Genomic DNA, 16,992 nt, shown 5'->3' on the forward strand with positions numbered 1-16,992 from the left:
GAGTTGTCGACTAAAACTAGACTAAAATGTTTTTGAGTTTTTGTCAGCTAAAACTAGACTAAAATGTTTTTGAATTATCGACTAAAACTAGACTAAAATGTTTGAGGTTTTTGTTAACTAAAACTTGACTAAAATGTTTTCCAGTTGTTGACTAAAACTAGACTAAAATGTTTTTGAATTGTTTAAGAAAACAAGACTAAAATGTTTTTGAGTTATCGACTTAAATTAGACTAAAATGTTATTGAATTGTCGACTAAAACTAGACTAAAATGTTACTGAGTTTTCATCAACTAAAACTAGACTGAAATGTTATTGAGTTTTTGTCAGCTAAAACTAGACTAAAATGTTTTTGAATTGTTTAAGAAAACAAGACTAAAATGTTTTTCAGTTATCGACTTAAATTAGACTAAAATGTTATTGAATTGTCGACTAAAACTAGACTAAAATGTTACTGAGTTTTCATCAACTAAAACTAGACTAAAATGTTTTTGAATTGTTTAAGAAAACTAGACTAAAATGTTTTTCAGTTGTTGACTAAAACTAGACTAAAATGTTTTTGAATTGTTTAAGAAAACTAGACTAAAATGTTTTTCAGTTGTTGACTAAAACTAGACTAAAATGTTTTTGAGTTATCGACTTAAATTAGACTAAAATGTTATTGAATTGTCGACTAAAACTAGACTAAAATGTTACTGAGTTTTCATCAACTAAAACTAGACTAAAATGTTTTTGAGTTGTCGACTAAAATTAGACCACAATGTTTTGAGTTGTCAGTTAAAACTAGACTGAAATGTTTTTGCGTCCTAATGTTTTAAGAGCAATGCACATGCACAGTCATGTACCATTGCAATGAGTAACAGAGGGGCTTTACTAGAATCTGTGGGCCCCATGATGGACATCACTGTGGGCTCAACCATGTGAGCTCAAACTGACTGCACAAACATGTAACCACACCCTTTGCCATCAAAAAACCTATTTTAGATTTACTGTAACTATTTTTGAGATATGAGTCATCAAAGCCAAATCAATCTGGTTTAGGCCCCAAATGACCTTCAAGACATGAAGAAAAATCAACTCAATTAAAACATAAATATTAGATTTACTTCATGTAACACATTTCTGGTCTTTTTGAGGCAACTAAAACGTTCAATATTTTTTAAATTAGTTCTCATGACTTTATGATTATTTTTTAAATTAGTCCTCATGACTTTATGATCTTTAAACCATATCACAGATTGCAAAATCCCAAGTACCACTGATAATTACTAAAATATGCTTTACCAAATTATGTCATCACACTGAACCTTAAGGTGGACTACTGAATTCCTCTTTATACATTTTTTTTGGTGGAATCTTTTCAGTCCACATCATATTTTATTTTTTTTGCTCATTTTTGATACAAAAAATCTTCCGGCACTATTTAATAACATTCAGTGAATCAAACCTCAGATATAATTCATCTGAGTGTTACTCTTTATAACATGACCTTCAAATGATGAAAACAGCATTAAAATCTAATATAACTGGCTGTCTTTAAAATAACGACTTCTAACGACTGTATCAGGGTCAGTTTTAAGTCTTAATAGACACCCTATATATCAAATGAATCTGCAGACTTTGATTAATCTGTTGATACCAAACATGTTATATTAGTTTAAATGTGCTTAATATTGATCTAAAAGTGAGGTGTTTTGACCTGGATGTAAAATTGTATTTGAATAAAGTTATGAGATTTTACCTATGATGGTAACTGATATATAAAAATGAGTGAGTTGTGTTCACACATATTTCTTTCAGCTTGTTCTTACTCATTCTCCTTTTTTCCAGTTCATCATCTGACTGTTACTCGGTATGTCAGACGCTGCTTCTTCCTCCAGCTGCAGCGCACCGGTGAATGCTCCCACATGCACGCGCTTGTAAACTAGCACTAATGAAAGGCAGCTGGGCCAGGACTGCTCAGAACCCAAACAGAACAACTTACAGTGAACTCATAAGGAGACACAGTGTTGATTAAGATGATATAACATTAGCAGATGTGCTTTCCTGCTCAAAGTGCTACAGTGACTGGCTCTCAATGTGGATTTTGGCAGTCAGCTGGTCTCTGCTTTCCTGTGCTGTGGGCCAGCACATTATCTTTACAGCTGCATTTCCACCAGGAGGTCTAGTTTGACTGAGGATGGTTTAGTATGCTTCAGTCCTGTAATCCCCAATATAGTTTGCATTTCCACAAACACCAGTACCCCCACTATGTGGGAGGACTGAGGGTTGCATGTAACGTCAGATGAAGCTCTGCTGTTCCAGCTGCTGAGTGCCAGAAAAGATGAGGTAACAAATCAGAAGGGAATAAGCAGTAAACAGCTTTATTTAAGCTTAAAAGTTTCGTGTTTAGTGTTCACCATGGTCAGTATTGATCCTCAGCTGATTAAATATGTCCACTGGAGCCATAACAGTAAAAACAACATGAAGCTGGGCTAACAAGCATTCACTTAGTGATGAATATAATCCAAACTCCTCTCCTTCAAATTTCAGCGAATCAACCAAATGGCTAAATAATAAGTAAGGTGAGAGGCACTTAATGACAAGGGATTATGATTTATAGAGGTGAACAATTCCAAGATGTCCAATTAAGACAGCTTTATAGGAAAAGACCAAACTATTTTGAAGTCTACTGATTTTTATCACAGATTAACCCTTTTCCTACTGACCCAGCGCCGGTGCTGTGTTTTATATGTCCGAAGTATTATTACCGTAACTCTGTCAAAGTTCATCCGATCAGAAAAATGCCAACAGCGTTGGAAAGCTGAGAATTGTGGGCATGCACACATATATGGCTTATTATGGCACTCGCAACCATATGACGTGGGCATTCATAGCTAAACACCAGAAGTATCGTGAGACTGCTACACGGATTCTCAACACTGTAACTCCTCGAAAGTTTGCTCAATCTAAAAAATTCCAACACTGACAGAGAGCTGAGAATCTGTGCTTTCCGGCAAAATATACACACACATATATATATATATATGATTATTTTATTACATTACTGATTATTTTTGCAAATTGTTCTCAGCCCTAATTTCAGCAGATATTACTTTGTTTCTGACCAGTTGTGTTGTATTAAAAGTGACGTCAGTGCAAACCCTTTGTTGCTCCTTCCTTTGGGATGGATAGGGGAGCCTGGCAACACTATGGAAGGGTACAAACATGTGGGACCGTACGGGTCAGTCATTTGGGACCCTTTTGATGGAAATGCGAATAAATGCATATTGTGCTTCACCAAACTGAACTGGACTGTTCAGTGGAAACAGCCCACAGCACTTTGTACCTTTGCACCTCCTACAGCCTACAAAGACAGCAGAAGACACACTAAAGCTCTTAATTGCTCTTTTTCTCTGCTTTAGCTGATTGGCAAACCCAACTTTTACATAAACATGATGCGATTTTATCCTGTTTATTTTAGGCCTGATATGAAACCAAGTTCTAAATTAAAAAGTTGAGTCTTCCATATTATAAATACAAATGCAAACAGACTGGATTTAATGACTCACAGTAATGCTGCTGACAATGAGACTTTGGCCACAGAAGTAAAGAAATTACTGCTGGCATATATTGCCAACACTTCCAATTCTGGATTAATGCACAAATTTTAATATCAGAGTTGGGCTGCAAGTGCATTATACAGACAGGGGAGACGAGAGAGCAATAAGGGCAAGTAGCCAAATCATGTCTATTAGCGGTGCATTCCCCCAGATCCCCAGCATGAAAGGTGCACTCCCTCACCAATGCATCTCTCTCTGTATATGTAATTATTTCATTAAATATTATATCAGTCCTGCAGCCCACAGCTGCTCAGTTCAAAGGAAGTTTGGTATCATGGCCTGGAGCCCGGCTCACATACACACAGCAACATCTCCCCTCTCCTTTTTTCTCACTCCGTCTTGCTCCCTCTCTCTCTCTCTCTCTCTCTCACTCTCCTGCTCGCTCAGGCACAGTCCAGCAGTGCCAGTTTTGCCCCGGGCTGACTGATCACAGGATGGAGCAACATTTTTGAATTCAGGGGAGGATTGAGTCACACAGTCCCAGCATCAGGCTCTATGTGTTACCCAAGCTTTGCTGTGTTTCACTCTTCCACACCGCTATGATTCAAATGGAATTTTAATGGCCTACTCTGCTAAAACCCTATTATTGTCGTCTCCTGTTTGTCTCTGGATTTGTCTCCTGCCTGATAATGCTCTTTGTGTTCATGTTAGTGTTTGCTCAGTCGTTTCATGCCAGGTATGTTGGCGGTCTGCTTACAGAATTTAAGATCCTTGAGGTAGTCCCGGGAATCTTATCAAGCTTTGGGGCTTTTGAACCATTAAAACCATAAGCAATATCATCTGTGTTTGCAATACCCACATTCCAGGCTGAACATGGAAGAGAGCCAGGGTTTTTAGACCACTGCTTTCATTTTAGATTATTTGATGATTATCAGAGCTAGATTTTTCCTACAGAAATAGACTGTAATTCCTAAATTTGGCTGATGCCAGACAAGCTGATTTACAGTCACTGCCCCCTAAACCTTGTAACTTGTTCCACCCTTGTGTTGTTGAAATGTTGAAATCTATGACAACAAGAGGATGGATAGTCCAGGCCACCTTTGGGAGAAAGAACAGGAAATTGCAATCAAGAAAAAATAAAAAAAGACGAAAAGAAGACTTCAGTCTCAACTACAACTCCTGCCTAGCTTCAAAGCTAACAACAACTGCTACTAACTGCCACAAAACACTGCCTGATCAACAGGAGACTACTGAATGCTACCTACTGAGGTAGCATGGGGTGGCCCACAGGAACGCAGCGGCCCGGCACTCCATCACTAACAGCAAAACAAAACCCTGCACTTACACCAGAACTGACATTCTGTGTGCAAGAGACTGCTTCTTTGACTACTGCAAAGGAAGCATGCCTGCGGAGTTTGCATCTTTCCCGACAGAGATTATCAGGAGAACGGGGCGCTTGGAGACTAAAAGGAGGTGGATGCGGAGCAGCACACCTACAGCCAGGTGGGGAGGAGGCAGAGACTGCGTTGTGTGAGAATGCAGAAGTGGGGCACACAAGGCAGGCTGCAGGCTAGGCTAAGAGTCGCCCCACACAAACCTGTCATACCAAGCATCTTTCTCCCGGGCGCCCGCTCCCTCACCAGGAGGATGGACGACGTGAGGCTGCAGATTTCTAACCACATCTAGGACACTGTGTTTGCTGCTACAGAGGAGACTGCCAAATGTAATTTTGTTGAGTTTTTACAATGCAATGACAATAAACAACTATCAATCTATGATGTTCTTTTCATGAAATGCTGGGTTCGTTTTACTCCAGATGGAACGGGATGCACACCTTCCAGAAAGTTCAACTTTTGTCTGGTCAGCCCACAGAATATTTTCCTAAAAGTCTTTGGTGTGGATTCATGTACTGTCCAGTGTTAATTTTGGCAGCTGTTTTTAATTTCAGTCTTAGTTTTAGTCAAATCATGGTAGTGTGTTCTCTGCACCCTGTCTAACCTGGGGTCCCTGCTTTCTACAGCTGACAGGCAGAATAGCTATAGATGCAGCGTTTTTTGTCTGATTTACCCACAGTGGAGAAACATCATGGATATTGAATGTCAGACGAAAATTACATTAGATTTTAGTCTAGTTTTAGTCATCTTGACGAAAACTAAACATAGTTTTTGTCAGTTTTAATCATCACAGATCTGTTTTTTTCCGTTTTAAAAGTTAGCAATATGGCGATGCCCTGGGTAAAAAGCTGAAGTAAGTGATCAAAAGTGAATTAAAAATTGATTTAAAAAGATGCTTATTATCAGATCTAACAATGTGGATTCAACATTTAAAGACCCAAAAAGTCACAGAAGTTCCAGGCCGCTAGAATGGCATCCTTCAGGGCTATGGAGACATCAAGGGTGTTAAATGAACAACAAGAAAGTCAGCTTTCATGGGTAAAAAGAGTAAGTGTCTAAGACTTACGGTTCAAATGTTATCAACATTTTTATAAACTTGTCACTTCTTGTTATTACAACAACACCGTCCTCAGAGACCCTGGAAAGTCAGCCAAGTTCTGGACCCACTAGAAAATGTTCTGTGAGAGCTGCAAATCTATGGAATACATGATTAGAAAGGCACAACAGAGAGCTTTCAGATAAAAAATCAATTAAGTGCCTATGACTAATGGTTCAAATGTTACCAAGGGATTTATAAAGGGATGTACCTGCGGCACGGATCTGTGCCACGTGAGCTCTAAGGGTTAAGCCTTAAAAGTGTTGGTACCTGAGATGGTATATGATACAGCATTACTTATATCCTCAACCCACACAGTGGCATATCAGGCTGTCAATATAAATTGAAATGTAGGTGAAAACTTCAGCCATTATAACCTTTAGAAACTCAGGGAAATTACAATTCCTGTATTATGCAGGTATTGACATTCTCAACCAGCTGCCAGGCATGGATGAGTTGTAATACCTTGAGGAGCTCACCTATTTATATTCATAGTCGTTCCCATACAGGAGGGGGCAGTGCAGTGAACCTCTCTGACTTCAGCCAGCGCAGGGATTCAGAGAGAGAAGCATGGATGAAGTGAAAGTTTAAACCCAGGGCTTATGCACACAGAGACTGTAATCCTTATAAAATCTCCCTCCGCTATCCTTGACAATCAAGTTAAGGAGACGACCTTAGGATGTACTTTTGGTCACATACTCTACGCTCAAGGACGTGTAAAACAAGCAGCTTAATCGATAGGTAGAGGTGAAAACAACTGAAAATAAAAGCCTTAAATATAAGAGATGATAACCGCGTGTCTAATATTCCACACAGTTCCCAGTCGGCTCACTGAATGACTGACTTCTTATTTCCTTTGTCTGCTTGTTTTCCATGTTGTTTTAATGCAAAGTTTTGGGGGGGGCTTGCAAATGAGTTTCACACGTGTTATGCAAATTTTCCCATTTTGCATGAAAATAAATTCTCCTTTCTTCTCTCCTCTCCCACCAGCTCAGACACATGACACCCATAGATAGAAAATGGGGTTTGATTCTGCACACGGTTCCTCCTCTAAGCTGCGAGGGCGGGTCATGTGTCTATAAATGAAGTGTTTCAGGAGCTGCTAGATTCTCTCTCACTTCCCTTCCCCCCTATTCAGCAAGCCTACAAAGACTAGACACTCATTTATTCCTGGCAGCATTCAGAATATAAAAAAACTTACTGAAGATTTTTCTAACAGTCTAACTGACACACAAAGTTAATGGAGAGCTATTTAATCTCAGGAACAAACAAATTAACCTTTAAATACCAGTTGGGGCATTTAAGTGCCGGTTACTCTCATTTTCCGTCTATTAGAACTCTGGTCTCTCGCCGTCTCGCTGACAATCAACCCCCCACCTCAAACAGCCCCTTTGCTGTTGGCTGCAGCTGGAAAGCGAGGTGAGCCTGTATGTGGGACATCACAGAGCTCATTAATGTGACTGTGCAATCAAACCAGGTCAGATGGATGCATCGGTGCCTTGAGGAAGGATTTGATAGCCAGTGCAGAAATGCCTTATAATAAGTTAATTAGACATTCACTTAATGGTCCTGCAGCTATCCTATCACTTGATAGTTCCTTGATAGGGTTTTGGGTCTTGAAAATTGAGTGTCACAGACTGGTGCCTTATCAGCCCAGTGAAGTAATAGGAGAGTCCTCATTAGGATTAGCAATGGCCTGCTTCCTGACGTGGAATTTAAGCATCTGAGGACAGCGATACAACAAATAAACTAATTTACCTCTAATTAAGTAAAGACTGAGACATTAAGGTTTCTAGTTTGAGCCTCATAGATGTGATACTGGCTGCATAGCTGTGTTTGAAGCTCACTCACTCTATGCAGAAGTTTCTAGTTGCTTTTATTGTTCTTTTATCTTTTTAATAAGTCGCTATTTTGATCCACAAGGCGATGGAAGATGAGGAGCTCAATGTTAGATATTTGCATACTGATGTAAATATAAACATCTTTTTTGGCTTAATATTGCATAATAATCTTTCTGTGCATGTAAGTGGCAGAAAATGTATTTGCACCCCTATTTCAAATAATAACTAAAATAAATGATTAATTTAAGCACTTAGACGTTTATGCCATAACCAGAGGGTTTGGTATTTCTCCTGACTGCCTGAATGGATTTGATTCCAGTTCATAGTGTCTCAATTTGATGCCAGAATTGGTAACATGTAGGGGTATTTTAGTAAAAGAACCTATTTTGCTTCATTATAATAGAGATTATCAGAGAACTAAATTTGGAAAAAGCATAAGAAACCTTCCAAATAGGCACATTATTGAAAAAATTAAAGGCATCAACCAAAACCAAAAACATCGACAAAATTAACACTAGTCTTTGAAAAGCCTGCAATGAAAAGTGTGTTTTTATTTATCTTTTCTTAGTCATTAGTGTCATTATTGAATCAAAAGTGCCTAAATTAATCGGTCAGCAGATTGAAATCTGTATCAAATTGAGTTAAATAAAATACTGGGGGACGCTGCTTCCCTTAAAAACTTCCAAACAGTACAGTCCAGTGCTGTGACATAATACAAGAAAATTTAATTAGACATAGTAAAAATATTGCTCATAAATCGGGAAATTATGGGTCAAAAATACACTCAAATGCATAGATATGGTGCAAAATTTGTTTACTTGGCTAGCAGGTAAGGGGGGTCCAAAATCCCTAGCTACACCCCTGTGTTGTAAAAATAAAACAAACTCTTTTGAGCTTTTGCTTACCACAGAACTTATTTCAGGCAGTAAACCAATTTACTAAGTCAAAAATCCCACAGACATTCAGATGAGGGAACCGGAAGTCCTGAAATGCTAACTCACTTCCACCTTTTAGGACTCATTTCTGCCCCACTCTATGAGTAAGTGGATAAGACATGATTTGAAATGCCTATTTCTGATGTCCTCTAAACGTGCGTTCACATTTGCTCTCCACTATATTTCTGAACCATGAAGTAATTATGATTCAAACTCCGATCAGAAACTATAGCAAGTATTAGAGACTATTTTAAATGGATATGAATATGGTGTGCATTAAGACTTTTGCCTGATATCAGGAGTGCACTTTGGCGAAAGAGTGTGAAAACGACTGCTCCATATAATACACTGCTGTCTGTCTGTCCTAATTACATAAGGTGTAAACACTGAAGCATATTTGCTTGTTAATTTAATAACAAAACCCCCCATTTAGATTGATTTTGATTGAAATATGCATTAGGGCTGTCGCGGTATACCGGTATTGATGATAATCGTGGTATTAAAAAATAAAATCTCATTATCATGTTAAAAATGTGCATATGATAATATCGTGTCAATGAGCCAGTGCCACTTGAACAGTTTGTTTTCTACATCTGCTCCTGTTTTCTTCCGCCCTGCTTCGTCTCCCTCCTGTAGCACCCCAACAACCCCTCCCCCTTCCTCCTCACACACAAACACTGACCCTCCGCAATGACACAGCAGCTGCAGTACCTCCTCAGACAGGTATTTTGAGTGTAATTCATCTGCCAAAAGAGAGCGCATAACATAAATAAAGTTAAAGATAAATTTGATCAATTGGGCCATTATTATTCAAATTTTTATTGATATCGTGATAATATCATTATCATGACATTTTTTGCCCACAATCCTGAAGTGAAAATCTAATATCTTAACAGCCCTAATATGCATTCACCTGACATGCCAGATGGATGGGTGAAACCATCCATCTGGGAAACCTTTGATATACAGCGTTTGGGAAAGGGCAGAGCCTTTGAAAAAAAAAACTCGGAGGGTGACTGGATGAACATTCTGTCTGTCACATCTTTACGGGTCAATCAGAGCAACAAAACACGTGATGTAGCCGCTGCTACTGTGGTGCATGTGCTACCGAGGAGTAAACTCCATAGAGAACTGCATAACATGAACCATGATGACTGTAGACATGTCAGTACATGACTTTTGTCGTTTTTGAAAAGAAAACAACTCACTGCTGTTCTTTGTTCTTCTTTTAACAAAGCAATGACGTCAAGTTCTAATAAAACTGGCGCTTTAGCAGCATCCACGCTAATGTCTTCCGGCCTCTTGTTCAACTTGCTTACGTCACGAATCAGCCGCGCCCGAAAGTACTGCCCCTCATCGCTGACTGGTCCTGTCACTTACTAACCAGGCCCAAACGGTTCAAAAGGGAGCTTTGCAAGATTGATTCGCCAGTGAGAAACAAGGAGATGGGCTTATCCATCTGCTTTGCAAGGTTAAAAATGCATCATGTTACGGATAAAACTTAAAAGAAAAGCTACAGCAGATGCTGGTTTATTACTTTCCCTATTCTAAATAACATCTGAGCGTCTCGTCGTTTCCCCTCTTGTAAACTCCTACAGGCCATGTGTAATTAGGGGGAGAGCTGTGAAGAAGAACACAGGAAGTAAAAAAAGTCTACTGTACAGGATATCATATACAGGCCTTCATAAAACACTCAGACTTTGAGGCAGCTTGGTCTGCAGCATCTGCAGGTTACACACTTGAGTCACCTGTGGAGTGCAGTCACTCACACTGCAGACACAGAGAATTATAGAGTGAGGGACAGAGACTTTAACATCTCTCCCTCACACAATGGTTGGGCATAAGAATAGCCTATGAGTGGTGTAATATCGAGATGAGAAAGAAGTCACCAGGAAAAGGAGTGGGTCTTTGTTTACAGATTAATCTCTGGATTTTGTGAATTGTTATCTTAATTAGAAAGTGAGACTCAATCTTAATCACAGGATCTATTTGTTTAATCCAGGCCTAACCACACATATGTTAGCCTGTAAGTGACTTTGTCTAATCCTGTGAAGTTACTTTATCACGTATGTGTTAAACAACAGAATAGGTTCTGGTTTGAAAACAGCATGGTAGAGTCAGGTGAGAAGATTTTCAAGATCTTCAAAATGTGCCTGCTAAGTGTGCAGTCTGACGACCCATCAAGGTTGCACCCTGCTTCTGGCCCGGTGCATGCTGGGATAGACGCCAGACCAATGTGACAATGAAGAGAATAAATGGCTCTAGAAAACGGATGGATGGATACAGCCATTGTAACAGCAACATCTGTCTGCCCCCCCCCCCCCCCCGTTCCTCCTCTCCGTTGACGGCTTTCCCAAAATTAGCATTCTCACTGAGCTGCAGCGCTGTCACAAGGGTCCTAAACTCTGATACAGCGTCATTTCACAGGGGACCCAGTCCTTTTCCCTGAGCTTTGGTTTCAGTCATCTAGGCCCGATCCCTCATGGCTGCTGTCTCAAGGGAAACGCTCAGACAAAGTGGCATCTGTGGAATTACAGGAAATCAAGGGTAACAAGATAACTTTGAAGAAATAAGAGCTCCTGGCTCAGTTGTCGCAATAGTAATTATGTAATTCATTATGCAGAACACAGTGCATTTGCAAAGGACCACAAGCGCTCTAAATACTGAATGACAGTAAATGTAATCAATGAACAATCAATATATGAGTTCAGTAAATAAGGGCACTTAGTTTAGAATTTATCACCTAGCAAAGGTTGTTGAACAAGCTCTCTGTGCTCCAGAGTAGGACCATAACGTTTATAGCAAGTTACATTAATAGGCAGAATTCACATATGTAACATATATACTGGTCCTGTTTCCATGTAACCAAATTGGCTCTTTTCTTCTTGGGAAAAAAATAGCTCTGCTGTAGCAGACTGTAATTTAAGTCCAAGCCAATGTCTGGTAATTGCTCTTGATAAAGTAGCTGGTCCAGCTTTGGAGCTATTCATCAGCAGTGGGGAACCATCAAGACCACGTTGGCCTTTAAAGGTGGCCTGAGAAGTTTAAAAATAATATTTCAAAACAAATCAAATCAAATTTTACCATTTTATATCAGAATTCATCAACACATGAACAAAGTTTTTCAGGAAAAAATCAGCTCTGTTATTATTGGCATAAAAAAGGTTAAATAAAAGATGACAGCTCATTATTCAATCAAAACTTCCTGTCTCTATTGTTGCTAGGCAGAACATGTATTACATCCAGTGCTGTGACTGTTGGACCTTCTATAAAATGACAAAGGATCAAGTTTGTGTAGTTCTATGAGGGAGTAATTTCAAATGAAATTAAAACTGACCAATAAAATCATCTGTCTTGAGGTTGGTGGGCTTTTTATGAATGACATAATGGCAATTTTTTCTGGCTGCAGTGTTACGTGCAAACGAGCCCAGAATGCTTTGCAAGTAGCTTGCAGAGTAAGCCAAGACGTCCACGTTAAACACCTTTTCTCTCTCGTTATGTGAAATTCATTCATGAAAAAAGTCAAATTGCAGTTAAGTTTATTCTTATAATGATTTGAGATCAAATAATCTCAGAACTTCTGTAATTAATCCTGATTAATCTCCCCTTTTTTCACATTTTGCAATTCCACAATTCTGCATTTAAACTGCTTTCATTTTGGATTTTTGTGCTGTATTAAACTAGGGGTAATTGAATTCCTGTTTGGATTTAGGCCTGCTTTTATTTTGAAAAGACAACAAGAAACTTCAGGTACACCAAAAATAACGGCCTGAACTTATCATCGGAAAAAAGAAACTTGTTATAGATTGAAAAGGAAACAGGGAACAGTTAAAAGGTAACTGTTAGAAGTCCAGAAGACTCTGACTTGAGTTTTTAAAGGGAAATGAGACATTAAGGAGCACATTGCTGTGGCTGCAGAGAGAAGTTGAAGTGGCTTTACCAAAGCATGCCTAAAGGGCCAATTAAGCGTGCGATTATTGTCAGTGTAATTAATGCATTAATGCTGACTTTTAGGTAATTACACCCTATAGTGTGCAGTGTTTATTAAACAAAGTTCTCAATTCAAGGCCCTGTTTAAATGACAATGTAATGCTTTGTTTTCCATCTTCTTTTAGAAAATATTCCATGTACAGATGGTAACGTTTCAAAAATAATCTCTGTACACACAAAACTACAGGAAACACCAAAAATGCTGCAGTATCTGGCCAGGCCAGTGTATTTTGCAAAGGCAATGTGTCTGTCTTGGAGTTAGGGCTGGGAAATTAATTACAAGTTAGATTAAATAGCAATATGGCCTGCTGCAATTTGCAAGTTGCAAAAGTTGCAACATTTATTTAACTTGAAATGTGTCAAAATACCAGTTCGATAATTCTTTGTTTTTTTCGTTTTTTTGTTTTTTGCAACAGCGGAGATTTTATGCACTTTATGTGAAAATTCAAGTGTAATTTTTTTATAATGGTTTACAAAAATCTTCCATTTGGTGGTTAATGTATGTTTTTCTTAATCAAAATGATTGACATAAAAATGATAATAAATGTCCTTAAATGAAGCAAATGACATCGCATTTGCAATATAAGCAAAAATAGTTTGCTCATTCTAAATAAAACTAATGAAGCCTAGCATTACTTCATGAAAGTCATACCCAAACTGAGATCTGCTGGTAGCCAGCTTCACCCCAGCTGCCTCCTTTATACCTTAAAGCTTGTTGTACCCCCAAATTCAGAGTCATGCTACTGTGCTTCTGAAATAATTTCACTGTTTTCAATGCACATGGTCTTATTTATGGAATTATTTATTGCTTGAATTTGTAGAAAAAATAAGATTGACTTAAGAATAGTATAATAAATCGCAATCACAATATTTGGGGGAAAAAATTGCAATTACATTATTTTTGCAAATTGTTCAGCCCTGCTTGGAGTTGGTTGTTATTTTGCAATGAATCAAAACACCTGCATGTATAGACCCTTTCTTGGTGGGCTAACCCATGCATGTGCAAAAACCCTGCTTGTGCATGGCAATTGACTGCAACCGCAATCTGCATGTGCATTTGCAGAAAGTCTACAAATAGACTAAAGGAGGGGTGTTTTGAAAAAAATTGCAAATTGTTCATTTTCAGGCACCCAAAATGCATTTCTTGTTTAGACAGACAGCAAAACGCTACAAAACTTTGGTGTTTTCACCTGGAAACGTTGTGGTGTATAGGGTCTGAATTAAGAAGTAAGCTGTTGGTGGAGCTGAGCATGTGGTCTCTGCTCGACCTAGTGGGGCCATCATCATCATGGGTTTAGAATGGGGTGCTGTAGTTCCACCTTTGACATACTATCCAGCTTTTTCCCAGCAACAACAAACATGCTGTATCTATCACGGTGGCTTTGTCAACCAGCCACTGTGACATAAAAACCATTACAACTGTAAACGTTAACATTCCAAAACTGTTGGAGATAATTGAGGTAAGTAAAATGCTAGGATTGAGCATTATCCATTTTTCAACACGGTTAAAACCTCACAAAGTTTCCCCAGGTATATAGGACTACTGCCTGTTGTTTAGAAACCACAGTATGCAAGTAGCAGGTAGGACCAAGCACTTGCTGATACGCACACACTACCAGAGCAAGAAGAGCATGTGCCTCTAGAAGGTTAATTCAATCCTTCAGTGCTTCAAGTCTAAATCTTGACTCTATTGTTGCTGCAAACAGGCTTAAATACATGCACGTATGTGAGGACAGCTACATGGAGGCTTTATCTGAGGGGTTTGGGGTTCAGAAGTACTCAGCATGTAAACTGGCCCCTTCTTCTGCTACCAAACCAATTTTCCATGCTTTGTCCAAACAGGGTCTGCTGACACCCTGTTTGGTACCTGGCCTTGACTACACTGTGTTTTAGGCTGTATAATGTAAAACTCAAGCAACAGCATGGAAGGAGATTGGCTGCAATTATTATTTGGTTATTATTGCACTGTTTCAACAAATTGGGTGATTTATTCCCTAACAGACACACTGTGCTTATACCCAGTCCATGATAGTTCCTCTCACCTGTTCCTTCCTCCCAAGGCCCTGCAGATCACTCAGCTCACCTGAGACTAGTCACAAGGTCACTGGAGATGAAGAACCCACCTGCTCCGCTCTCTCCCTCAGGGTCACAGCAGGGCTTTGCCTCTGGCTGGCAAACGGCTGAGAGCTACTTTGATTAGAACAGATGTGTCACTAGTAGAAAAACATTTGAAAATGTATACTCCACCACTTTCATGGAAACTGTGCAAAATTTGTCACTGTGAGCTTTTAAAAAACACAGTCACCAAGAAGGTCTAGGAAGTTATTAAATCTAGTGATGCAGTTGCCAATTTGGGAGCGCTGCAGTAAGCAGCTCTGTTTTCAGCTTTTGGACATTTCTGAGCTCAGACTGCGAGCCGTCTCTTTGCTGTGTGGTGGTAAGCGGCTGAAATGAGTCCACTGATTGAGGGCTGTAATGTCAATGGTGGTGCAGGAGAAGGTGGGACAAAGTGGACAGCAAGACTACAGCCTGTAATTGGCTGATGGTGCTGGAAATGCATGTAGTTTCTGCCAGTTATTTTCCAACATGCCAGAAATTTATTCGACAGAAGCAATTTGTTCTAAAGCTAAAGTATAAATTGCACGTCTATCTTCAAAAGTCATTTATTGCTTGTTTTACATATTAAAATGCTGTTGTAGATCTGCATCAATACACAGAACGTTGTTTAGACAGCAGTGCATTATGGGCTTTGTCAGTAAATTACCATAAACTTGGTTTATTGTTTGTTTATCATGCACGTTTGGGGAATAATTTCAATGATCAATTGAGGAGTACGGCAAAACATTGCTTTCTCTTTGGCAATCCACTAATGTAAATTGAGTCTCATTAAGACTCATTGTAAATGCTTGCTGGTGTTACACTTTGATTTACTCTCATCAATAAATAAAATACAATCACTGCTGCGTGATTACACTGTGCTGTTACTCTCAAGTGATGATATAAGACTGGTAAGAGGCTTTTGTGTGATTTACTTAAAATGTATTTCAGATTGGATGAAACAGCATTGCAGAGTTGCATGCATTTATTTGCTGTGTGCCATCATGTAGGATGAGCTGCTAGATTTGATGACTTCAACAACAGTGTAGAATCACTCTGGAAGTGTTCTGCCCACTGGTGTTTTGAAAAAGAGGCAATTTTAAGAATGTAAAGAGCCAGAAGGAACATTTCCTCGAGCCAGTTTCTTTTATGTTGTATCAATTTCTTCTGGTGTGCTGTTGTTACCCTTCTCAAGTGGTGCATAAAGCCCCTAAAAACACTCCTGGAGGAGGCTACCTCCAGGGTTTTAACACTGAGTTGTAATTCAGCTGCAGTGGGATTTTAAAGTCCATGCTGTTCCCTTTCAGTAGAAAGGGGTGTTTTTGCTCAGATACTTACTTATTTAGGTACTGGGGATATACAGTAATTTCACATGTTTTGGAGCAACATACAGTATTTATCACACGGATAAAAACGGCTATGGAGCAGCACACTAATGAATTTTCTTATGCATAACAAATATGACTAGAAGCTTCAAAGATTATTGTTTTGGTTTACATGGACAAAGAATTAATTTTTCATTTCACAAATAAATGGGCTTTGAGGAAAAAATGGTCTTAATCAGTTTTTAATCACCTTAGTGAGTCAAATTTCTCGAGCACATCAGTCAGACACTGAGTGGAAGAAAGTGGTGAGTTGGGGTTGCAGAATATTGTTTAATTTCGACAGAATCACTCAAACAAGAGAACAATCATTATGCATGTGCAAAGTAGGGATGCATAATATATTTTTGACAATATCCAACATGCTCATACCTTTTCAAAGTAAAGAACACCGAGTGTATCCTGTGCAAAGAGGCCATGTAAGAGCTGTTGTCAAATATTTACAGTTGCTGGGTGATTGGAAGGGTTGCAGTTTACGTAGCTCCATTAGTTGCATAAGCTATGTACATAAAGTGGCTACATTAGCTAACATAGCTAAACCTCAAGCTAAGGAGGTCCTAAATATCAATACCAACAAAGCTACCAAGCTTACGATAGCTACATAAGCTATGTAGAGAATGTTGCTAACATAGCTAAAGTTCAAGCTGATAAAGCTCATAAATATCTATGCCAACCTAACAAATACATCCGGTAATGTTAGCTACATAGGCTATGTAAA

At 38.9% G+C, this 16,992-nt stretch overlaps 1 long non-coding RNA gene across 1 annotated transcript in view; it reads right to left on the reverse strand.

The window, feature by feature from the left end:
* LOC121515996 overlaps window positions 1-16,992 on the reverse strand; it is a 318,198-nt gene that overhangs the window by 258,600 nt on the left and 42,606 nt on the right. The window lies entirely within an intron of this gene.

The sequence above is a fragment of the Cheilinus undulatus genome, linkage group 10 (assembly GCF_018320785.1).
Source record: "Cheilinus undulatus linkage group 10, ASM1832078v1, whole genome shotgun sequence".
Classification (NCBI taxonomy): domain Eukaryota; kingdom Metazoa; phylum Chordata; class Actinopteri; order Labriformes; family Labridae; genus Cheilinus; species Cheilinus undulatus.